General features: G+C 45.4%; 1 protein-coding gene across 9 annotated transcripts in view; it reads right to left on the reverse strand.

Annotated features, from left to right (window-relative positions):
• ATP2B2 (ATPase plasma membrane Ca2+ transporting 2) overlaps window positions 1-25,141 on the reverse strand; it is a 359,406-nt gene that overhangs the window by 298,010 nt on the left and 36,255 nt on the right. For 8 of the 9 annotated variants that reach the window (XM_016121360.2, XM_016121357.2, XM_016121354.2 and 5 more), the window contains exon 2: window positions 3,725-3,892. The exons of the other annotated variant lie outside the window; for it this stretch is intronic. The gene's annotated coding sequence lies outside the window, so the exon portion shown is untranslated. The remainder of the gene's footprint in view (window positions 1-3,724; window positions 3,893-25,141) is intronic. 9 annotated transcript variants of the gene reach the window in all.

Here is a 25,141-nt window from a genome sequence, read left to right on the forward strand (position 1 = left end):
ATCAAAATAAAATTGCTCAGAACAAGTGATAAAGAGAAAATATTAAAAGCAGCCCGAAAAAAAGATACATTATAGAGAAATAAAGATAATGTTAGATTTCTCACTGGAAACAATGCAAACGAGAAGACAGTGGGGAACATCTTTAAAACACAAAAAGAAAAGTTTAAACCTATCAGCAAACATATCTTTCAAAAACAAAGGCAAAATAAAGCCATTTCAGACATATGAAATCTGCAATATGCATATCACTAGCAGTCATACTATAAGAAATGTTAAAGGAAGTCTTTAAGGCTAAAGGAAAATTATACCAAATGGGAATATAGATCCTCATAAGGAATGGAGAGTATTGGAAATGTTTAACTACACAGGCAAATATATAAGATTAAAAAAAATATATTTAAAACTTAAAAAATAGTGACTATTTAAAAAATCATTTTTAAAAGTAGCGTGATATTTATAACATAGACGAAAGTAAAATATATGACAATAGTAGTATAAGATTCTGGGGTGGGGTGTGGGGGAAATGGAAGTATACTATTATAAGATGTACCGTATGTAATGTAATATCACTTGAAGGTAGACTGTGATAAGTTAAAGATCTATTCTATAAGTCCTAAAGACATCACTAAAGGAACAAAGCAAAGAAACAGAGCTAATAAACTAACAAAGGAAATAAAATAGAATTTTAAAGGTATTCAATAAATCCAAAAGAGCAGAAAAAGAGAGGAAAAAAAGAGCCAATGGGACAATAGCAAGATGAGAGATTTAAAGCTGACCATTTCTATGATCTCAATAAATGTAAGTGGTCTAAGCCACTCCAAAGAAAAGGCAGAGGTTGTCAGATTGGTTTCAAAAGCAAGACCCAACTCTTTTGCTACACGATACACACTTCGACATAAAGACAAATATGTTAAAAACAAAAAGATGGAAAAAGATACATCATGCTAACACTAACCAAAAATATCAGACAAAGTAGATTTCAGAGCAAAAATTATTAGGGAAAGAGAAGGTCATTTCACAATGACAAAGGTGTCATTTCATCAAGAAATGAAGCAAAAACTATATGAAGCAAAAACTGATGGAAATGCAAGGAGATACATGTGTTCACAATCGTAGTCAGAGATTTCCATATTTCTCTCTCAATAACTGATAGAACAAGGGACAGATACATGAGAAAAAATTTACAACCTTAGGCAAAGATTGAGGCAAATATTCCTTAGATACATTGCCAAAGTACTATTCATAAAAGAAACAACTGATAAATTAGATCCCATCAAAACTTAAAACTTCTACTCTTTGAAAGATATCGCCATCAAAATGAAAAGTCAGACTCAGAGAAAATATCTGCAAACTATATACCTGGTCAAGGACATGCATCCAGAAGACATAAACTACTCTCAAAACTAAATAATAAGAAAACAATTCAATAAAAATGGGGTAAAGATTTGAACAGATACTTCACCAAAGAAGATATACAGATGGCAAATAAATATTTGGAGAGATGTTCAATGTTATTAGTCATGAGGGAAATGCAAATTAAAGCCACACAGATACTACGACTGAGTATTAGAATAACTAAAGTGAAAAAGACTGACAACACCAAGTTTGGTGAGGATGTCACACAACTGGAACTCTCATAAACCGTGAGTGAGAATGTACAATGCTAACACTACTTCAGGAAACAGTTTAGCAGCTTCTTAAAAGTTTGTTATACGTCTAGACATTCCACTCTTAAGTATCTATCCAGGAGAAGTGAAAATATATGTCTGCACAGAGATTTGTATATGAATATTCATAGCAGTATTATTTGTAATACTCTCAAGGTGGAAGCTACCCAATTGCCCATCTATAGGTGAACAGATACACTGCACTATATTTTTAAATTACACTGGAATAAAAAAGAAAGGAAGTATTAATACATGCTACAACATGGTTGAATATTAAAAATACTTGTGTCGAGTGAATAAAGAAAGCCAGGCTCCCATATAAAAGAAGAATACAAATTGTGTGATTTCATTTATATAAACTTCTAGAAAATGCAAATTAATTTTTAGCGACAGAAAGCGGATTAGAAGTTCACTGGGGATGGATAGGTGGGAGTAGCAGGAGGAAGGGGGCTACAAAGAGACATGAGAAAACCTTTGGGGTTGATGGATACGTTCATTATTGATACTGGTGAGTTTCACTGGTATACACACGTGACGCAACTTAAACAAAACAAACATTTTTTCGGGGGTTCTGCACAGCCTGTAAGCGGAAGCTCAGATTCCTATAAGAGTTTAAAAGACCCTGGGAGAGCAATTTGTCACTATGGCCCTCTCCAGCCTTACCATGGCTGCTCTCCATGCCCCTCGCACCCTGGCCTCCCCTGCCTCCCCGTCCAAACTCAAATGCCAGCCTCTAGCCATGTTCAATTTCTACTTCCCCAAGGCAGCATATTCAGTCTTGTCTCCAGGATTTTGTATTTGCTGTTCCCTCTGCCGGGTACACCTTCCCATTTCCAAATTCACCCAGATAATCCTTCAGTTCTGGGAAGTCCCCATAATGAAACCCCTCTGGGCTCTTGTACTTATCAATCTGTATTATAATCACTCGGTTAACTGATCTCTCAGAATAGGTTCTCAACTGATATGTGCTTATTAAAAGAACCCAGCCCACCTCCAGACGATGCGCTCTGTAAGGCCAGAGAGTAAGTCTGGTTGGATTATCTTGGAATCTCCAGCACCAAGCCTACACATAGAGAACCTGCTATATGCCAGGCCCTGTATCCAGCATAAAGCAAAGATTAACCCATTTAATCTTCACAGCATGCCTACAAGGTAGAAACAATTACTATTCTCATTTTCCAGATGAGAACACTGCAGTACAGGAAGGCTGAGTAACTCCCTTAAGTTCATTCACACAGCCAGAGAGTGGTGCGGCCCACACCTGCACCAGTTGGTCTCACTCTGGACGACAGCTGTGTGCTGCCTATGAAGTGAACAAATACGATTCACAGAAGCTTCAAACGTTAGACCTCAGGATGGTTTTGTAGTCAGCAAATCCAACTCCTCAATATGCCCTATGGTGCGAGGGGGACCTGTTCCCCTATCATGCCATGTTGGGCACCAGGCCCAGCTAATCAGATCGTCACATCCCCTTGGCCATGGTAATTGGTTAGGAGTGGTCACATGACCTGAGGCTGGTTGGTCAGGCTCGAAAGAGCCTAATTTCAGGACTTCTGCAAAAGCTACTAAACGAAGGATCCTTGCTTTCTTCTGGGGTCTCTGAGCTGGTGAGACATAAGCTTGAGGCTGCTGGGGGCCACCTTTAAACATCATGGGGAGATGCAGAAGAAATCGGAGCTGACAGGTGGAGGCAGACAAATTGGTCACAACGGAGTTGATGTCTCTGGATCCTGCCTTTCCTGAGACTGCACAATTTTACTTATGAGAACTTTTATATTTCTTTAAAAATTTTTTACAGTGTTGGGCCTTGCAACCAAAATGATCGAATAATGATACAAGTCAGGGTACTACTAACAGAAACTAATGCAACTGGCCATCGAGTATTATTATAACAGGAGACACAAGAACCTCAGAATCTCAGCGCTAGAAGGGATCTTAGGCTTCTAAGTGTGCACTATGCTAATCCTCACACCTGACCGCCACATCCGGGGTGTGGCTGCCTCAAGAAGGGCGTTTTCTAAACCAGTGTTAAATCTTGTAACCCCTTCTCTCCCTACCTCTCTGGGAAGACACACCGGCAGTGCTCAAAGATGGCTGCTCTGATTCAGCTTCCGCTCACACACAGGGAGTGCCCGGGAGGTGCTGCGCCATCCCCGCGTCACAGATGAGAAGCTGCACTGGCTGGGGAGCTGGCAGAAACCCACACTTCGCATCCTCCTCTCGACCTGCCAGATGGAAAGGATAAGTGAAGGGGCTGCTGTGGGGCCAGAGGCCAAGATAGAAACTTCTGAAAACCCCCGACTGTTGTATTTGTCACTGATCCTTATTTTGAAACAAACGACAGAGAAGCAGCATTGCATCATCCAGATGTATGTCTTTAAGGGCAAAGAGGGGTCCTCATCTTGCTCACAGGGCAATGAAGGCCATGGGGTGGGTCCTGTACCACCGAACACCTCTTTGGACACGAGGCATAGATTCAAAACACCCACCAAGCAACAGCCACAGCAGGGGTTACTGTTACTAACCCCATTTTACATTTTATGGATGAGAAACCTGAAGCTCAGAGAGATGAAGAGATTTGTTCAGGATCTACAAGTCCAGTATACTTTCTAACACACCCAGATAAAAACGTGACAGCTAGAAATTAGCATGACGATATGAATAAAGAGTAAAAAGATTATTGAGCACTCATCTTGGGACGGCTGGTGAGCTGGGTCCTTCAGACACAGTATATTATTTAAACCTTATCACGCACCCAACAGAATTCATCCCAAATGGCTCAAATTAGAGACTTTAATATGGGGCATGTTTACAAGGTGTGGATGGGGACCTGAAAAGGATGTTAAGGTACCCAGAGGCTAGCAGTTGAGTTGGGGGTACCTTGCCTAGATCTGAAGGTACAAGGAGAAAGTGTCACTAGAGCCCAGTGGCAACTGGCGCCATGGAGGCCTAAAACAGAGAAGGAGTGAGGAAGGAAAACTCCAGTCTTTCTGGCTTCCCACCCTCCCATCTCCTGCTGGTGCCTCTCATTGGCAGAACCCAAACTAAAGCTGGAGGGCAGAGGGGCTCAGGGGTACAGTCCCTGGAGTCAGTCTCCCAGGTCACAGAGCAGAGTGGAAAGTGAATCTGGGTAGAGTTAGAGGATGACCAACCATCCTGGTCTTCCTGGGGACTGTCCTGTCTTAGCACTGAAAATCTTGCATGCCAGGAAACCTTTAGTCTCAGGGAAACTGGAGTAGTGAATCACTCTGATGGAGTGGCAAATGGAGAGGAGCCAGCACACGGGCAATGTTCTCATCTCCCTTGTACAGATGTGGAGACTGAGTCATCTATCCTATCCATGCGGCAAAGCAGCAGGATTTGATATCACCTCCATCTAAGGTGTGCTTTCACCCTACAGGACTTGCCCTTAAGGTGGGGAATAATTCAGGTATTATGCCAGAGAAGACAGTGCAGCAGCTCCTCTCTACATTGGCTTCTGTCTTCTCTTCAAGGAGAATCATCCTCAGGCTGCAAACTCTGTAGAGGGAGCATGAGAGTTGGCAAAGGTGTGGTGCTGGCCTGGGAACACTTGATTTCTCTAGGGGGCATGCTGGGGAGGTGAGAGCCCTGTGACATGATCTCCCAGTGGCTGTCTGGGATCTGAGGAATTGAGGGAGGGCCAGAAGGCAGGACAGGCCAGAGGCTGCAGGGAGAAAGCAGTGACCTTTCTGGGGATTCCTGGAAGGCTCAGCAATGGAGGAGGAGGGCAGCTTGTAACCAAGAAATAGGGGGTTAGGCTCGGCTTTCCTCAGCCTTCCCTCCACTTCCTGCCTGGAACAACCTGCCTCCTGCTCTCTCTCTCAGGACTCTCTGGGCAGGGAAACAAGAGCAGTGCAGGGGCTTGGTGTTTCCTGACGCTTTGGGGGAAATGTTGGAGAGAGGGTATGACAGAGGAATTCACAGTGTTTGGATAACCAAATGAATTTGGAATTATCAACCAGAGGGGCATCTTTGATAGTACATGGCTCTTTTCTGCCCCTTCCACATGTTGACTGGTGAGCTGGATGAGAATATTAATGGCTTCCTGACCAACGGTGGGGGTGGGGGGTAAGACCCAAGGCAGGGAGGATTGGGGAACCCCTAAGGCGAGAAGCAACCTCAGAGTCTCAACTGAACTCGGGGCAACTAAAAACCTTGGGACCACAACTGGATGGAAGGAAATACACATAAACAGAGTAGAATCCACTACAGCAGGTGTGCAGGTGAAAGATAGGCAATATCACTTTTGTAGACAACTGTTGGCTTAACAGAGGCAAAGGCAGAATGCTACAGCCAAGAAAGTGAATCTCATCTTGGACCAGTTGACTAGGGAGGCAGTGTCATGATCTGGGATAGCAAATTCAAGCCCTCCAAGAATCAAGTAAATGATGAGTTGAGGAGGTATGGGTAGGGACCACAGTATCTGGCGCGTGTAAAATCCAGCAAAGCCCTATGCTCACATATCATCAAAATAATCTGTTTCTATGTTTAAAGAACATATGATTTTCGATGACTCAGTAGGCCCACGGCTCTGGAAATAATCACAGGTATGCCAAGAGATTTAGCTAAAAGATGTAGCATGGAATAATGCCTGAGGTCAATCTGTATTGAGTACCTGCCATGGTGGGCTAGGTGTTTCAGAGGTTCCCTACAGCTCCAGGGTCAGGTAAGGAAGCAGCTCTGCCCACCCTTGCCAACAACCCAAACATTTATTCATGGGTGAGGCCTGGCAAAGGTGTGTGCTCACCTGCTGCCCAGAGCTTGCTCTCTAATACCATTTTCCTTTAACAGGAACCACAGATCCTTGGAGAAATGGCTGACTGCATGGCTGTAGCAGGAAAGGTTCAAGATGAGGCAGAAGGAACATTCTGTTACACTAGAAAGTTAAGGAGGTACTTACACACACACACATAATTGCACACACAAAATAAAAATAAAAATAAGATGAAGGCATGTTATAAGGATGCAAACACCAGCTTGCTGGGGCTCCTACTGGCCAATCCTAAGATGATTTGAGCACTAAAATAATACAGTAATGAATTATAAGCCATTGGAGGAAAAACGGGAATTCACAAATTCACATAGGAAAAAAATGTATAAATCAATGAACCAGTAGGGGAAAGGGCAGAGCCCTCGCTTGGAGTAGAGTGCCACGATCTGCCTAATAAATGCCAGGAGTGCTGAAGCTGCAAAATCAAAATCAGCATCTTGCAACCATCATAGTAAAGAATGGATCAGGTGAGAATTATCAATGGATGCTAAGTCTAGGGGAGACTTTGTGGAGAAGTAAGATATGAGTGTCTCTCCACAGGTTGGAGATAAAATAGTAAGGACATAGTGGAGAAATTAAATGACACCCTGACAGGTAATCAGAATCAATGTCTCCAAAGTGGGGCACGTGGGTACCATGTGCCTCTGAGCTTGATGCCCTGGGAAGGATAGCATTATGTAAGTGATATTCTGGCTGAAAAGCCATAACTAGAATCTAGTCGTGAGGAAATATCAGACAAACCCAAAATAAAAAAACATTCTATAAAAAAGTGAAGAGACTGTATTCTTTGAAAAATTCCAGTGCCATAAAAGACAAAGAAAGGCTGGGTAAATGTTCCAAATTAAAGGAGGCTGAGGAGATATGACAACCAAATGCCATATCTGACCTTAGACTGGATCGTGTGCTGGATGGGAAAAGATGGATCAACTCATAAAACTGAAATAAGGGCAACAAATTCAATTAAAGAATTATATCACACACCAAAAGCACAAGCAACAAAAGAAAAGTAGATAAATTGAACTTCATAACAATAAAACTTTTGTGCATCAAAGGACATTATCAAGAAAGTGAGGAGACAAAACCTTACAGTATGGGAGAAAATATTTGCATATATATATCATATATATGATGAGAGTCTAGTATCCGGAATATATAAAGAGCTGTTACAACTAACAACAAAAGACAAACAACCCAGTTCGAAAATGGGCAAAAGACTTGAATAGACATTTCTCTAAAAAAGATGTACAAATGTTTCATAAGCACATGAAATGACACTCAACATTATTAACCATCAGGAAAATGCAAATGAAAAACGTACTTCATATTTACTAGAGTGGCTCTAATAAACAAACAAGAAGTGGAAAATAACATGTTGGCAAGGATGTGGAGAAATTAGAACCTTTGTATATTGTTGGTGGAACTGTGAAATGGTACTGCTGTCGTGGAAAAAGTATGGGTGATCCTCAAAAAAGTTAAACGTAGAATTTTCATTTGACCCAGAAATTCTGCTAGATATGTGCCCCAAAGAATTAAAAATAGGTATTCAAATATTCATAGCAGCACTATTCACAATAGCCAAAAGGTGAAAATAACTGAAATATCCATCAGTGGATGAAGAGATAAACAAATTGTGGTACATTGATACGACAATATTATTTAGCCATACAAAAGGATGTGAAAGAACCCTGAAAACTATGCTAAGCGAAAGAAGCTAGACACGAAAGGTCACATATTGTATAATTTCATTGGTATGAAATATCTAGGGTAGACAAATCTGTAGAGACAGAACACAGATTGATGGTGACCAAGGGCTGGAGGGAGAAATGCAGAGAAATTGCTTAATGGGTACAAGGCCTACTATTGGAGTGATGAAATGTTTTGGAACTAAACAGACGTGGTGGTGGTGGTGGTGGTGGTATGACACTGTGATGTACTAAACGCCACTGGGTTGTTCCTTTCAAAATGGTTAATTTTATGTTATGTGAATTTCACCTCAATAAAAAAGTATTATATCACTATTAATTTTATGGAGTATATCACTGTATTATGGCCATGTAAAAGAATGTCCCCCTTCTTAGGAAATACACACTGAAGTATTTAGGGGTAAAGGGACATACCGAATGCAAGTTACTCTCAAATGGTTTAGGAAAAATGCTATGTATGTAGATGGAAGGAAGAAAGGAAGTTAGGAAGTTAAGAAGGAAGGAAGGGAAAGAAAGAATCTGTGTAAATAGTAAAGCAAATAGAGTAAAATGTCAATAATAGGTGACTCTAGGTACAATCTATGAAGGTTCTCTGTAGTATTCTTGTGACTATTCTGTGATTACAAAATCACTTCCAATTAAAAAGTTAAAAATAAAAAATGGGTGTGTGTATGTTCAAAATGAGCCAGGGAAAGAGCTTTAAAGGACATTATTGGGGAAATTGATGATATGTGAATATGGATAGTGGACTGAGCAATAGCATTGGATTCATGTTAAGTTTCAAGATTTTGATAACTAAGAGTTATCCTTATTATTCTTGCAACTTGAAATTACACCCCCAAAAAAGTTTCCAAAAGAAAAAAAAAAGAGGCCATAGTGGAGACAGGTGTGAGAAGCAAGGTCTGCGAATTGGGTTTGTCTTTACTTCTAACACTTCCCTGGACGAAGCCTGGAAGTTTGGTCCATACATGCCTCTGCAGTCCCCAATTCTACTCCATCAGAGGCTAGTTCCTGCTGGGATGATAGTCTGGATCTCCTTTCATCCTAGAATACTTCAGAGTCTCCTTATGTGACTAGAATAGGGTTAAAGGGAAGACTGGGAGGCTTCAACCTCCTGTGTTTGCGACATAAGGCCCGCGGCATTGTGGCACTCACAGGATCTTTGATGTGGCTCCACTGAACCTGGGAGGGACCACCTGACCCCAGCAGGATCCCTGTTGCAAAAACACTGACGCAGGGAGCCTTGCTCAGGGCTGCTTGGCCGCCAAAGGGGCCAGCGGACCATCTTCCCTAGAGATAAGCACTCAAGGCCCACTTTTTGCCTCTATGGATTCAGATGCCATGGCTGATCAGGGGCCGAGGACTGCCACATGATTGGAAGGGAGCTGAACTGGCAGGAAACAGGACAGCAAGTGGGGTGTAGAGAGGGTTCTGGCTGATATCATTGAGTTTGTATTGATGAGGTAGGCGAAACCGCCTATTTGGGGGGCATCGATGACTCTTCTGAAAACTATAAAGACTCCAAGGTTTCTGAAAATCCCACTGGTTTCTGACCTTCTCACATTGTCCTGGGGATGCCTGAGAGCACACAGATGCCGCAATGATAGTCCTGGCAGCTGCATCGCTTAGTTCCTCAAATTCCCCTTGCCAAGAATTCTTTCCTCTCTTCCTGTCCCAAATCTCCCCTTCCAAGAGACCCAGCTCAAGCCCTTCCACCTTCCAAAGTCAGCCTCGATGACTGGAGCTCATTAAGACACCCCCACTGCTCTGACTTCCCATGGCCTTCATGGTTCCTCCATTCATTGCTTAATTCCATATATGCCTCCATTTGTGATCACTTCCGGTGTGTCGGACCCGTGGGGGCCTCCATCAGCTTCTTCTTCATTCTCCCCTTCTTCACTGTCAAAGTCCTTGCCCATTACCACCCACCCAGCAAACACTCAATAGTGCTTGTGGACTGAATCGAGGGAGCCAGATTAGTTACGTAATGAGAAAGATCCTTGAGAAAGATTTTTCTGACAGCAGCATAAAGGATGGGCTGGAGAAAAATCAACAACAAGCCCATCAATCATCACGTATTTATTGAGCATCTCCTGTGCGAGCCGCTCTGCTAAGAGCTTTGAAGGATTCAAAGATAGATAAGTCACTCTGGCCTACTCCCCCCACCCTCACCGGAACTCAATTCAGGTTGAAGAGACAACACGTGGGGAGTTACATAATAATACAAGGCATGAAGCACCCTGCAAATCAACAGCATCAGAGATGGGGCACAGCAGGATGAGATTAATTGCCAGGTGAATGACAGACTACAAAGGAACACTGTATGATGCTGTGATTCTGCAAAGCAGTAGGGCTTCGGTACATGGGAGTGAGAGCAAGTGCGCTGCCCTTTCCACAGGGCGAAGGTTTGGGTAGAGGTGGGATTGTGGAGAAAGAGGAATTTGAGTTGTGTCGGCCCACAGAGGGAATTTCCGCACAGGAGACTGGGCAGAGGCATTACTGAGAGAGAAGATGGGCCTATAAAAGTGAAAACAGGCAAGGAGGTATGCTCAGGGGCCTCCGATAGGTTAAGTCTGAGAAAGAGGAAGGTGAGTGGAGGGAGTTTGGCAGGCTGCAGTGAATAGAAAAGTGCCCTCACATCTGACTGTGAAATCTGAATAGGCCTCACCTCTCGGCTTCACTTTGTTTTATTCTATTTTTCTTCTCTCTCCCCCCTCAGGCATCTAGGTCCAAAACTTGCCATCACAGAAGCTGAGGAGCACAGTTCCAAGAAGAAAAGGATGAGTGGAACTGTTCCCACCACATCACCACAGCTGCTGTGGGGAAGCAGGGAGGATGGACATGAAAAGGGTCCCTTGGGTTTATCCATGAGGGGATGCGTTTTCTGCTAGATAGGGTGTCAGAGGATGGGGGATAGGAAGGTGGGAAGCAGATGTAGAGCTCTCTTCTGGAAACTCAAGCTAGAGAAGGAAGGAGAGGTTCAAAGATGGTCCATGGACAGTGAAACCATCAAAGGAAGAAATATTTTTTTCTCAGTAGAGGAAGCCCGAGCTAGTCTGAGAACAGAGGAAAAGAAGTTGATGGTGATCAATAAAAAGCAGGCAGGTTGGGAAATAAAAGTCAGGGGTAAAGTCCAGGGAAGAGCACAAAAGGAGCCACATGCGTTCACAAAGCAAAGGGACGGTGGACAAGGTGTAAAGGGAAACTGATGACGTTCACATACGATGGTCCTCATTGCCCAACACCAGGCTGTTCTCTGCTTTCCTCCACGATGTTATTTCCGAAGGGATGGCATGTCATGGGAAAGTGGAGGGCTGACAGTCGAGCAGACAGTGTACTGGGTTGCAGAGATGGGAGCACTTGGGAGTCTAAGTTGGGAGGAGAAGGTTGAAAACAGTCTCAGCAAATCAGCGGAGAAACCTACAGGGCTGCTGGTCTGACTGAGGCGGTGAGAGGTGCTGATGGGATGATATTAGTAACTGAAGTAGTAGTCGGTCATAACTCAGCTTTCAGCAGTGACTTTCCCCAGCGCACCTGGACCAATCGAGGAACCGAAAAAAGGGATGGTGATGGGTAACAGACAGGAGGCGCTCGCTCCACAGGCATTTCAAAGTCCATGTCTTGCTGCAGTCTTTCCTCAGGGAAGAGTCACTTGTGTGCCCTTAAATCCATGTTTAAAAACCCTTTTGGTTTTGTGCTTGCCCAGGATTCCTAGCCATTTCGGGGAACTGTGCCTCACTTCGCTCTACCTACACGGTTACTGATGGAGCTGCCACACATAGCGTGACCTCGTGCCCTGGCAAAGCTGATTGGTTTAGGCATAGGCACCTGACCCAACTAGAGCAGATCCCGTCCCTCGGATTTCAGAACTTGAATTGAGGAAGAGAAGTTAGTTTCTCTCTTCTTGTGGCCCAAACTAGGGACTGGTAAACTCAGGAGTTGTTGATGGTGGACTGAGGGACAATAGAGGGCAGCTGATGGTAAGAACAAAAGCTGACAGACTGAAAGAGAAAGGAACAGTCTAGGCACAGCCAGTCAGAGAACTGTCCAAGATTCTCAGTCCTCTTCTTTATCTACATTCACTGCCTAAATGATCGCATCCTATCTTAAAACTTCTGTGCTGATGACTCCCGAATATTTATCTCCAGCCTGGACCATTGTACCCACCTGGTTAGATTTCTAATGGGCATCTCAAGTTTAATACAGTCAAAGCCAAACTCTTGATATGGCTCCCCACCCTGCTTTTTCTGATCCTCTTCAACACCTCTGTCAATGACAACTCCATCCTTCCAGTGGTCAAGCTCAAAACCTTAGCATCGCCCATGACTCATCTCCCACACCCAGTCCACCTTTGGGAAGTAATCCAGAATCTGACCATCTCCACTGCCACCTACTGTCTCTTTCCATCACCATCATCTTTGTCCTGGATTATGGCATCACTGGTCTCTCTGCTTCTGCCATAGGCCTCATCCTAATGGGGCTGGTCCTGTTCAACCCAAGTCACATTATGTGGCTCCCCTTTGCTTTCGGAATGCAAGAAAAAGTCCTTGCAATGCCCTGGCACGTTTCAACCTTGCAACCCTGTTGCCATCCTGTTCTTACCCACTGCCGTCTTCTCCCCACCACTCCCCCCGCTTCAGCCACACTGGTCTCCGGACACCCAGGCCCACTCCTGCCTCGTGGCTCTCTCCTTCACTCCTACCCAGGCTTTGTTCAAATGTCACCTTCTCAGTGAGGCTTTTCCTGATTGCCCTGTGTGAAAACTGCAACACTCTCCCTTATCGCTCCCCAAATCCTTTCTCGATGTATGTCTCCACAGCACTCGCCATCATATAACATACAATACGCTTTACTTGTTTGTTTACTGACTGTCACCCCTGTATCCAGAACAGTACCTGGCGCATAGCTAGTATACTGAATGAATGAGTGAATGAATGAATGAGTGAATAAATGGGGGCACTGTAGCATGCCAATGCCCCCATTTTGGGATATGACAACCCAAACTGGACTCTATCTCTACCAACAAAAGTTGTCCTAATGCGTATAAAAATGATTAGGAAAAGTGAGGTAAATGACATCTATGCAGGAGCAGAAGACCCAGGGGATCAGAAGTGGAGTTTGAAGGAAAGCTCAGTCCTTCAGGCTCTGGGTGGGAATGAGGATGGTGAAAACACAGATTAGTTAAGCTTAAATTAGGGACTCAACAGGGTAGAATCAGATGTGTTTATAACTAACCATTCTTGGGGGACCTATCTTCTTTGTGATAGTCACTGTCAATACTGTTTCCTGAACTTCAGGGTTATTGTATGATGCCCCCTAGAATATGGAAGAGAGGGAACAAGATTCTGGCTGAGAGCCTTACTGTAAAAATCAACACCAAGGCACCTTAAACTGATTCCCAAGTCTGCAAGGTTTGACCGTAACTCGGTGGAAGTTTTTAACAGTCAAAGAAGTGAAGTGTTGGGCAGACATGGGTGTGCAGAAGTAGGAGGGCACAGAGGCAGATGCTAGCTGTCCCTTGCTGACTGCCCATGAGCTAGGTCACCACTGACTTAGGTCACACCCACCCATTGGGTGGACCTGGCTCTGTCCTCAGCCTACTTGACCTCTTGTTAGCTCTCAACCCCTCTATCTGGAAACGATGGCTTCCTTTGGCCTCCATTACTAACACTATCCAGGGTTTCATCTGACATCTCTGACCATGCCCTCTCCAACATCTCTGCAGATGCACCTTCTTCCACCCAGCATCAGAGTTAGAGGCCCTCAAAACTTGGGTCCATGCCCTCTCCTCACCCAACCATACCTATGGTCTCAATTTCTACCCACTCACAAATGACTCACATCTTTCTATTTCCAACCCACACTTCTCCTCAGAGCTGCAGCTCTAAATTGACATTTCCTCTTACACAACTCAGAACCACTCATGCTCAGTGTGACCCAAGCAGAACTGGAGACCACCAAACTCCCCCCATCTGTGCCTCCTCGAGAGTTCCCTGTCTCAGAGAAAGCACCCTTCTCCATGCTGCTGTGCTGGCCAGAGACCAAGGGGTTATCCTGATACCTTTGTTTCCAAATCACCATCTCCCTCATCACCAAGTCCTGTTATTTCCCATCCCTGGTCTTTACCAAATCTCTTCACTACTCTCTACCTCCATCTCACCCTACACCCAGCCCAGGCAGCCAGTCCTCTTCTCTGGACCACTGCAGAAGCATTCTCTCTCTTCCCAATTCATTCTTTATCAAGTAGCCAGAGACAACTGTGATCATATTGATTCACCCCTTGCTAAAACCCTTCACATGGCCTCCCACTATTTTTAAGCACAGACCTGCACAGTCCAATGCAGCACGCATAAGCCACGTATGGCTATTTAAATTCAAATTAATTAAAATGAAATAAAAACAAAAGTTCAGTTCCTCAGTCATGCTAGCCACATTTCAAGTGCTCAGTAGTAATAAGTGGCTGGTGGCTATAGTATTGGACCCACAGATATAGAACATTTCCATCATCACAGAAAGTTCTATTGATGCTATTAGTATATTCAGAACTCCCTATGGTCTCCCACAAGTCCACATGGTCAAGTCCCTGTTCACCCCTCCAGCCTCATTTTGGGCCACCCTCCTGCTAAGCTCTCTGATCTAGCTCTACTGACCAACAAATTCCCTCCCACCACAAACCCTTTGCACATGCTGGTCCCTCAGCTTCAGTCTTATTAGACTTATTAGACCTCAGCCAGGGACAGATGGTTGGATGGACTGATAGACCAACAGATGGTTGGATCACTGGGTGAGTAAATGGGGAGATGAAGGTAGTAGATTGTACTAGCATCAAAGATTGTAATCTGTCCAGTCCTTGCCCACTGAGTGATAGAGTCCTTTAGTTTGATGCCATCCCACACTCTTTCTCTCTTACTCTCCTACTTCAATTTAGGGCTATCTTCTGATGCCCATGTAACCTTGTATACCAGGAGAGAATGTATTGATCATGCCAGCTCCAGGTTTCCGGTCAAGGTAATGGTGGTTCTATAGTAAATCAATTCAATGGCCTTCTCTTCTGACTTGATTTCTTGTGGAGTCTGGGGCTTCAAGGAGAGACTATTCTGGTCCAGATAATGAGGCTATTTTTCATCATAAATGAATAAATGGGCCCTCTTGTATCCACTCCAGCCCATGTGGCCTGGCTGATATGAACTGCCTCTAAAGGCTGGTGAACCCACACACTACCTTGAGGAGCAGATGCTCTGGGCCATCCCCAAGAAGAAAGTTTCCATCATTTCCAGATGAAATCCATCACCCATGCATAATTATATCAGTGGAAATAAAGGATGGGCTATCCCCCTTAGAAGTCTTTTAAACTCACAAAGCAGACCTGTCCCATTTCTGGTTATGCTCACTTCAACAAACTAGACTTTAACTTTAACTTAGTCACTCAAGCGTTGTTATAACACCACACACTGATATTGCAGAGTGACCGGAACCCAAGGAAGTCTTGGCTGCATAAGTACTCGGAGGAATGCAGCAAAAGGCAGTACCTTTGGTATAGCCGCTGTGGAATACAGTATGTATGAGGGTTCTTCATAAAATTAAAAGTAGAATACAATGTGTTCCAGCAATTCCACTCCTGGGTATATACACAAAAGGACTGAAAGCAGGGACTTGAACAGATACTTGTATACCCAGGTTCATAGCAACATTATCCATAAGGACCAAAAGGTAGAAACAACCCAAGTGTCCACTGACAGATGAATGAACAGATATGAACAGATAAAATGTGGTATATGTATACAATAGAATATTATTCAGCCTTAAAAAGGGAGTTCTGACTCATGTTACAACATGGATGAATGTTGAAGATATTATGCTAAACGAAATAAGCCAGCAACAAAAGGACAAATACTGTATGATTCCACTTATATGAGGTCCCTAGAGTAGTCAGACTCATAGAGACAGGAAGTAGGATGGTGGTTGCCAGGGACTGCGGGGAGGGGAAATGGGAGTTAATGTTCAATGAGCACAGAGTTTCAGTTTAAGAAGATGAAAAAGTTCTGGAGATAGATGGAGGTGATGATTATACTACAGTGTGAATGTATTTAGTGCAACTGAACTCTCTACATAAGAATGGTTAAAATAGTAAATTTTATGCTATATAAAATTTACCACAATACAAAAAAAAAAACAAAGCAAAAATCAATCAATCAATCAATCAATCAATAAATAAATAAATAAATAAGCAAGCAAGCAAATAAATAAATAAGACCAGTGTCCTCTACTGAGTATTTCTAAGGCAAGCACTCAGAGCAGCAGGCTGACAGTTCCTGTGCAGGTGCTGATAGGCTATCGCCGACTTCAGCTCAATAAGTGTTCCCCGAAACAGTTAGAGTAGAAGGCCAGAGGGCTGCACAGTGACTCTTATCACACTGCTCTTGTCCATCAAGCAATCCTAAGGACATTATTTTCAAGACTTAAAAGTGCTCAGTTTTCATTGGCTGTGGGTGAATTTGCAGCCTTAAATTGGTAACTCCTTATTACTCAAATGATAGTGTTTAAACATCTTACCTTGACATTCAAGGCCTTTTACTGCCCAGTCCTGGCCTCTCCCTGGCCTCTGATCCTTCCACATACACCAGCCACGTGCAACAATTATTGAGTACCTACGAAGTGCCAGGCATTGCTAGAGGCACTTGGAAGAGACAAGGTCCCTGAATTCAGATAGCTCACATCCCAGTGGAAAGAGGTGAGACAGACAAGGAAACAATCAAACAAGCCTGAGGACTAGAGTTATTATAAGTATTACGAGTGAATCCAACAGTACAATGTGCTGAGGTGTGACTTCTCTAAGGCATGGCATAAATAGAGATCTTGAGGGTGAGAAGAAGCCAGCCCTGTGAAGATCTGTAAGAAGAAAGTTTCTTCCCCTGGAAGAGAATGCAGACAAGGCCGTAGGACAGGAACAAGCTTACAGTGTTCAGAGAATGCAGTCGGCCAGGGGAGCAGAACAGGAGATGAGGGCAGAGGCTGGTTGGGCCAGACCACCAGGGCTAGCTGGACATGCAAAGATGTTTAGATTTTTTTCCAAGTGGAAGAGGAAGTCACTGAAGGCTTTTTTTTTTTTTTTTTTTTTTTGGAGGAGGCTTAGTGAGGCATGATCAGATTTACATTTTTAAAATACATTTCTATATTTTACATTTTAAAAAGCCTCTTTGCTGGCTGCTTGTTTGGAGAACAGATTAGAGGGGTTTGGGTGGAAGCAGCGAGGCAGTCCAGAGGTAAGAAATGATGAGAACGGAAAAGCGGGGCACGTGTTTCCCAGCTAGCAGTGTCTTTCACACCCCTGTGCCTTTGCACGTGCCCTCTTCCTACAACAGCATTTCCACCATCTCCATCTGAAAAACCCGACCTGTGCCTCCAGAGTCAGCAACATACCATCTACCTTCATACCCAAACATGACAATTCGCTGCCTCTTCCTCTGGCCATTTCATTTGAAAATGGATCTTGCTTTCTGCTTTGGCCCTTATCGCATGTTGCAGTGTGGAAAAAACCTAAAGTCAGACCACAATTGGTCCAAGGCCCAGCTCAGCCACCCCTGGCTGTGGGACACCTGAGGAAGTGGCTGAAATGTCTTGAGCCTCAGTTTCCTCATTTGGAGAATGAGAAAAGTTACACTTCCTGCCGACACTACGATAAGAATTCCTGTGCAAGTGATGTATAAAGAAAGCACCCCAGGGGAGACCAGTAAGGGAGACAGAGAAGCAGGCCAGAGACAGGAAGAGAGCAAGCAAGGCTGTAACTTTAGGGGAACGCTCCAGGGCCGCTCCAGCCTGATGCTGCTGGGAGCCCTGGGGGTAAGTCACACTCAGAGGCTTTTGCCCTCCCCACCCACTGGACCCTGGCTTGCAGCCCCCACACCAGAGGGGATAGAAACTCCCGGGCAATTGTGGCTCCCTGCAAATGCTCAGAAGGCAGTTCTAGGAACTGAAGGGTAGGTTGCTAAAGAATTAGAGTCACAAGTGCAGGCGTTTGAAGCACGAGCTCACTCCAGCTGGTGGAGGGAAGTGCGGACACAGCAGGGGTGTGACAAGACCTGCACTGTGCCCACTACACCACCCACCAGGTCTGGACATGGTAAGGATCACCTCCCAACCCTGGGGAGTGGAGGCTAAGATAGAATCGTCTCATATAGGAAAATGTGGGCTTTCTGAGGACAGGAATGGGTCCTATCCATCTTTCACCATGGAAGGACATTGTTTGGTGAGGAAAAGCCTTGTGGTCAATGAAATTATTTACAAAGATACCAACCCATCCTAGTGCCTGTGTACCAGGCAAGAGAGAGTGAGTATTTTATAAGGGATTTTGTTGATTGCTCACAAACATCCCCCAAGATCAGGAATAGCATCACCTCCATGTTACGGATGAGGAAACTGAGGCCCTGAGAGGTTGAGCTAGAGGTCCCTTAGCCAGAGAGTAGTCCAGGGGGATATGAAGCCTGAATGTTTCACTCAAGGGCCAGCTCTGAGTCCTTCCATCCTGTGTACCTGTCACCTCCCTGGCAGATTTCTTAGGGCAAGACCACACTTCTTGAAAATTCACTAGTTACCTGTGGCTGTGAGGACAAGATTTATTCTTAACAACAGAGCAGCTTCTAGGGTCCCCAAGGAGACCCAAGCCCCATATGTCCCTTTCCCCCAAAGCAAAGCCCCTCATGCCTGGCCCCCAACTCCAAGGCAGTGCAGCTACTTACTCACAAAGGCCGGAGCTCCTTTTCTGAAAGGTTTGTGTCCAGGGACAAGCTAGCGTCACCAAGGGCACCTCTGAAAGGCTCCCTAGTCATGAGATTCAGCTTCTCTGCAGGTTAGACCTCCCCCTCTGCCCAGCGTGACCCCACAGCTTTGCTAGGTCTTAAGGACTAATCCTATTTCACCAAAACTCTTTTGTGAGCCTCAGACCTGGGTCTGTGGGGCATATTTTTAATTTGCTTTTTCTCAGTGGTAAGAGATGATAAAAGATCACTGGGAAACACAAGAGCAAAGGTATTTTATCTTCTGGGTGCCTTGAAAAGGAAAGGAAATGGAGAAGGCACCCTTTGCCTAATTTGGGGAAAAAGAAAAAGTTCATCTTTCCCTCACAAATTTTAATTATCTCCCAGTCTCCCTCATCTTAGGAAAAAGCATGAACAATTGCCCAGATGCCTAAATCAGAAACCCAGAGTCATCCGGAAACCCCCTCCCCCCATTCACTCCATCACCAAGTCCTGTCATTCTACCTCCAAGTTGCTCTCAAATCCAGTCTCTCCTCTCCATTCTTGTCACTGCCTCTGCCCTCCTCTGGGCCTCTCACCCAGACGACTGTGGTGGCTCCTCCCCAGGCTTCCCCATCTACCCCAGCCACTACCACCTGAGCTTTTGGGAATGAAAATTGATCTGTGTCACCTCATAACCTGATCCCCACCTCCCCTGTTTCAAACACCCCTTTGCATTGGGGAAGAACACATTCCACGTGGGGCTGGCCAGGCTCAGGTCCAGCCTCACCCATCGCAGCCTGCGCCACTCCCTCCTTGCTCTCAGAGTCCAAGCCACAGGCCATTTGTGTCTTCATTCCCTCCCCTGCCTGGGTAACTCTTCCCCATCCTGTAGGCCTTGACTCAATATTACTTCTTTAGGGAAGCGTCCCCTGAGCACGCTGTCCGTGCTGCACTTCCATGTTCCTCCCACGGCTCCATGCATGAGATGTGTGCATCTTTTATTACAGATACAACTTCACACACAGCTGTATAATTCCTTGATTAGGGTCTGTTGCCCAGTGGGATGAGGAAGAGACCTCATCTGTTGGCTCATCATTGTATCGCCAGCATATCCACAGTGCCTGGCACATAGTAGACCCTCAATAAATGCTGCTTGGATGAGCAAATGAAAGCAAAGATGTGTGGGAACTTGTAGCTAAAACCACTTTGGTGCTTGTACAGAGGCCATGCCAAAAATTAATTTCTTCCTAAAATTTAGGGTCCACATTCCCTCCTGACATCTTAAGCTCCTGAAGGAACGACAGACATGGTGTCATCTCTTGCTTTGGGGTTCCGACCCACCCAGTGCTGGGATAGGCCGGTGTCAGAGCTGGTGGCAGAAAGAGATCAATCACAGAAGGAAAAACAGACAGAGGGCTGCCACCCGGAACACACCTGGGGAAGGGCTCTGCATCTGAACTCATGGTCAGGCAAATCCTGTGAGGGATTCTTCAGGATGGAGAAACTTCTGAGACAGCTTTCTGAACGGCTCCCACTATCTATTTCATAGAGGAAGCAAGCAAAAGCCAGACACAGGTAAGGATTTGCTATTGGTTTGAAGAAGCCTGTAGCGGAGCAAGGATGGAATCCAGTTCACAGCTTAGAGCTTTCCTGCTGCACGCGGAGCCCCTGGCTGCTCTGCCTGGTCCCCAAAGACACTTGGAAGTGCCTGAGGAGTTTGGCTGGTCAGGGACTCCCCTGCCTCATTCTGCTTCTAAAAGCAGAGACTTGGCAGTGACTGAGAGAGAACACCAGAGGGTGGAAGGAAGAGAAGTAATTTTTCTAATTGGGGATAAAAACATAAACACTGTGGCCTTGTGCCCGACCATAGACATACGACCTTCTCCTCTGAACCCACAGCCCATCTCCTATGATGCTGCCCCCTTCCTTCCTGAAACCCTGGTGCTGATCTGCACAGCTGCCGGCCAGTAACCAGTGCCTGTCCCTCCTACTCGCCGAGTCCTACCAAGTTCTCCAATGCCTACCTCTTGCAGGCAGCCCCCCAGGCCACTGCTAGTGATGCCCTGCTGTCAATGGCTCACAGTCCCTGTCGCCTCTTGTTCACTAGGAATTTCCATGCGACATTTGTTCCCGCTGAAGAGGAACTCCGGGCAGATCACATGGTCTCCCATCTATTCAGAACCCTTTGATATGCCCTGGTGGAGGCCCAGAGGAAGAGTGAATGGATGGAAGAACGAGGCTCAGATCCCTGGTGAATTCCCGGACATCGTTCTCCCACTCCCATCCTGGCTCATTGCCCATCCCTCCTCCCCAACCCATGCATTTAATCTCTTGACCTGGGGGTCAGCCCGCATGTGGCCTAGGGGCATAGACATCTACCTCCAGGCCCACTTTTCTCTGGAGCCTAGAGCCCAGTGGATATTGTTGGCCCGGAGGCAAAGGTCCCTTCCCCTTCAGGAACACAGAGTTCTGCTCAAAGGACTCTCTGAGCTTTAAAATTCCACCACCCGATGTTTTCCAGGCTTCCCACTTTAATGGGGTTACCAGGCAACAGGGACAATTTCTTCCCCTCCCATTAGACTCCTATGAGAATCCAGGCGGGCTTCCACTCTCACTGGGTCTCCTACAAGACACAGCCCTGGAGACCCAGGAGACTCAGCTTGGCCTCTGCCTGGCTGTGTCACTGAGCAGACTCTTTCCCCTCTTGGGTCTTAGTTTCCCCACTTGGAAAATGAAGGGACCATCTCACGGGTGGTCCCTACCAACACCTACTCTTTGCTGGGCATTCTCCAGAAGTCCTTGTCATGGCTACAGGACTTAAATATTCTCCCTACTTTATAGATGAGGAAACTGAGGCATAGAGGTTAAGTCACCAGCTCAAGGTCACCCAGCTGGTCAAAAGTGAGGGGAAGTTCAGTCTGGGCCTCTCTATTTCATAGCTGTCCACGCTCCCAAACACCACGACAGGATGCCTTTGGGTGGTTCTGAGACATCTCTGGGGGTTGAGAGGCCCAGGTGGGCTCCTGAAGCCGATCTTTCTTAGTATAAACCCCCCAGAAACAAGGCAGTGGGGGAAAGGTGGTTTAGAACATGGCCTTTTAGGGATCCCTGCTCTTAGCATGCCAACCTGGGCTGCATTCCACATCAGAAGTCTCACTAAGGTGCCACACCATCTGAATGCTCAGCCAGGTCAACACTGACCAAGGACTTTTGCATGTCCTCTGTCCTCTGATCTTCACGAAGGGCCTCTGAGTTCAGCAGGGCACCTTCACTGATGGCCCCATGAGGTCCAGAGAGGGTGGCCCTTGCTAAGTTAACATGTGCTACAATATGCAAACTCAAATCCTTTGACCCTAGATCCAATATGCTCTCAACAGGAGCTACATTCAGAAAGAATGAGATGGAGAGACAGGCAGACATAATTGGTGGCCGAAAAACTCTATCGACTTAGGTCTCTCTTCGGTCCTCAGGGTAAATTCCAAAGCTCTCTTCCTTATTATGCAAAATAAATAACTGACACAACCTAATTAGAGGGAAGAGAACTCTGAGTGAACTATTTTCAAAACTAAGGACTGTGTTTTCTTTTTAAAAAGAAATAGCTGAACTAGGATAAAAGTGTGGGGGCTGGGAGGGGCAGGAGAACTCGCAGGTCCTCTTGGAGCCTTGTGACCTTGTGTGGCAGCATGGGGGAGTGGTTTCTCAATATATAAGGTGGGAAGAGAGATGCTGGGGGCTCATAGCAGCTCACCAGTGCCCTACGCTTTAGGGTCCACTCCAAGCTTCTGTGCATTTTATCCCCATGACAAACTTGAAGTATAGGTCATATTGTTACTACCATTGGGTTGAAGTTCAGAGAGGGTAAGTGACGTGGCCATGATCACAAAGTTTGAGAACCGTCGAGCTGAGATTTAAATCCAGACTGATCTAGTTCCTGATTCATGCCCTAACTGCCACATGCTTCAGAAGTAAAACTTGATGGCCCTACCAAGATTATCAACACTAATAAGGATATGATAGTATTGAGCAATTAATTCACATACTATGTGCCAGATCACCTTAAACTGACCCTCGTGCCTCCAGGCATGCCCCTGCCCCAGGGCCTTTGCACTGGCTATTCCCATTCCTGGTAGGCTCTTCCCAGTTATCCTTGAGACTCCCTCCTCAGCTCCTGCAAAATCTTTGCTCAAATGTCATGTTCATTGCCACCTACTTAAAACTGCATCCCTTCTTCTCCACCCCAAATTACTGATCCTCCTGTCCTGTTTTATTTTTGTATCAATGGTACTACTTCTCATCATCTAAAACACTTGGTGTATTTTGTTTGTTCTGTCTCCATTAGAATTTACCCTTGCTCAGGACAGGCCACATATCTGCTTGCTTCCTGCTGTATCCTCAGCCCGAAGCACAGAACACAGCACACAGTAGGCAACATAAAGTAGACATTCAGTGGATCACGTTGCATCATGTTTGCTCACAGCTACCTAAGGACAGAGGTGCTGTTTTATCTCCCATTTATAAATGGCGATATTAGAGAACCTGAACCAAGTCACACTGCTTGCAAATGCTAAATTCAGCTGAGGGAAGCAAAGATCCAACAACTGAGATACTAAGAACATAATGGGAGTCGGTGTGAGGACCCCTTTTGGGATGTGGGGGCAAAGAATCTGTGGGAAGCCACAGTTCTCAGTCCTCAGGAGACTAGGATGTGGCGCTGTTTATCAAATGCATTTCTCTTCTTGTCTAAAAGAGGACTCAGTTTGGGACCCCAGGCAAAGACACTGATACTATTCTAAACCCAGGGCCACATCTTTGGGGTTATAGCCAGGAGATGCTGCAGGATTTTCCTAAGCAGGGCAGGGCTAGGGTACAGCCTACAGGCTGACCTGCTCTGTCCCACCCAGCTCAGTCTGGCCTGTGACCATTCTTACTCTGCATCTAGAGGGCCCTGCCCAGCCCTGCTCCCTCCTTTCTTCTCTCCTCCTGCCTCGTTCCTTTCTGATCCCCGTGTCCTGGGCTCACCTCTTTCAGCCCTTTAAACTGTCTATTCTAATTTTGGCTTGTGTCAGATTCATTTGGGGAGTTATAAATAAAAGGCTAGGTCCTGCCCCAGACTCTGAGTCCCCGAGCTGAGTGGACCCAGGTGTTTGTGACAAGCTCCCAGAGAGCTGTAATACAGGTCTTCCACAGACCTCCCCAAACAAGAACAAGAGCTCCCTCAGAGACTGTGCCTCCTAACCTTGGCCTTGGTTTGTACTCCACTCTGTGCCCTGGGGATGAGTCCTCATTTCACAAACAGACTGTAAACTCCTAAAAGATAGGGACACATGTTCTACTTTTATCCTTTCACTCTGACCCTGAATGCTCAGTAGGTGCTCAATAAAATCTTGGGGGTTGGCTGAGGTCAGCACTGCTCGGAGAGATGACTAATTCACAAGTTACAAGGCTCAGAAGCCAAATTTTCCCGCAAAGGCAGAAACCCTGGAACAGATGGAGAGAGAATGATATTCAAGGAGAGAGAAAGTCAGGCATCTGGACTCGGACGATTAAGTACGTACAATCAGTGGGAGAATTCGCCTGGTAGCGGTTCATATGAAAAAGATTTGAGAGGCATATTTGACAGGGTTCATAGGAGTTAACAGTGTGATATGGTTGCTTCAATAAAAAAGCCAAGCCCAAATTAGGCTGCACTAAAAGAAGGAGATTATCTAATCAAGGGAGGTGATGGTGCCTCTCTTTGGACTAGGCCAACCTGAGCTGGAGTGTGACATTCAACTCCCCTGAAGGAGGATACCACAGGCAGCTATCACTCTGAAGATAATGGCTGAGATGTCAGTTTGGGGTTGCCAGGAGGGAGAGGCGTCTAAAAATCATTTACGCAAAGAACAAAGGAAACATAATAAGACAGAAAAGTTTAATTTCGAGAAGGTAAATTTTAAAATACTTAAAGGAATTAAATCTAATGTTGGAAATGAATATAAAAACCATTAGTGTTTTCTAACCAAAGCGTTGGTGCCCTCTGAGGTAGTGACTTCCCTGTCACTACAGGCATCTAAGCAGAGCTGGGTGGCCTTGCTTGATGCAGAGAAGCCATAAAAGGCTTTTCTCCATTGGGTGGCAAGGTGTATCGGATGACCTCTAAGGTTCCTTTGACTCTGAGAACCCAGGGTATTTTAGGTTCAAATGTGGTCATTTCTCATCTGAACAGATTTACTCCCTGGACAGCAGGTGTGACCAGCAGGACTG

This window comes from Rousettus aegyptiacus, unplaced genomic scaffold, assembly GCF_014176215.1.
Source record: "Rousettus aegyptiacus isolate mRouAeg1 unplaced genomic scaffold, mRouAeg1.p scaffold_m13_p_4, whole genome shotgun sequence".
Lineage (NCBI taxonomy): Eukaryota > Metazoa > Chordata > Mammalia > Chiroptera > Pteropodidae > Rousettus > Rousettus aegyptiacus.